Here is a 1,347-nt window from a genome sequence, read left to right on the forward strand (position 1 = left end):
CAGCCAGGTGGTGGCGGTGGCGGCGGCGTTGGTGGTGGCGCACATCTTTAATCCCAGCACTCAGGAGGCAGAGGCAGGTGGATATATCAGAGGCAGGTGGATATATCTGTGATTTTGAGGCCAGCCTGGTCTACAGAGTGAGTTCCAGCATAGCCAGGGATACCCAGAGAATCCCTTGAAAGACCAAAAAAAAAAAAAAAAAAAAAAAAAAAAAAAAAAAAAAAGCTCATCCTTGAAGGTCTGTGTGGCCCTGTGAATTAAGGACTCTTTTCTCTCCTAACAAGAACATTGCTCCTGATAAGGAAGTCCAGAGGACTGTGCAGCCTCCTAAGCTAAGGAATCTCCAGTCCCCTGAGAAGAACATTGGCCCTTTCTGATAAGGAAGCCCAACCCAAGCCAAATCCTCAGGTCCAGGAAAGGCCCAGGTGTCCACCCAACCACTAATTCTCAGAAAAGCCACAAAAATCCTTGCCTTGACCCCTATTTCCTATCTCCACCCATCTCCTCTAAACCTTGGCTTCCCTGTCTGTACATTGTAGGATCTTCATTCTCTTGAAAGGTTGCTTGCCCCTCAAATCAATGAAAGAACCATCTGTTTCTGTTGAAGTTGACTTCAGTCTCCTTCATTTTTACATCACTTCAATCAATCCCAATCTAACAATATTAAGTTTTCTTTTGGCTATAACTACATTCTTGTCCCAGTCTCTTTCAAAATCTTTTTCTGCAGGATCACCAGGAAAAGTCCCTGAGTCACATGGAAGGCAGAAATTTTTTTGTCCCCACTTCTATCATTGTATCCTCCCATTTTGTTAACAGGGAAATTGGGGTCCCCTGTTGAGGTCCTTATTCTTGTTAATAAAAGAATTTAAGAATGTGCTCAAAAAAAGAATATCAAAGAAGCCAGAGAGATGGCTCAAGGTTCAAGATGAGTCAAGGTTCGAGTCCAGGACCCACACTGTGGCTCACAATTGTGGGTTGGGATTGACTCCCACTTCTGACTTCCAAAAGTTCTCGACATGCATGCATGCATGCACTGTAGTGCATAGACATCAAACAGGCAAAAATATAAAATATCTCCCACCTCCCCTGCCATCAAAAACAATATGGGCCAGGCAGTAGTGGTGCACACTTTTAATCACAGCACTTGGGGGGCAGAGGCAGATGGATCTCTGTGAGATTGAGTCCACCATAGTCTACAGAATGAGTTCTAGGACATCCAGGGCAGTTACAGAGAAACCCCTGTCTCGAAAAACAAAAACAAGCTGGGTGGTGGTGGCATACACTTTTAATCCCAGCACTCGGGAGGCAGAGGCAGGTGGATCTCTGTGAGTTCAAGGCCAGCCTGGA

Source organism: Peromyscus leucopus, chromosome 9 (assembly GCF_004664715.2).
Source record: "Peromyscus leucopus breed LL Stock chromosome 9, UCI_PerLeu_2.1, whole genome shotgun sequence".
Lineage (NCBI taxonomy): Eukaryota > Metazoa > Chordata > Mammalia > Rodentia > Cricetidae > Peromyscus > Peromyscus leucopus.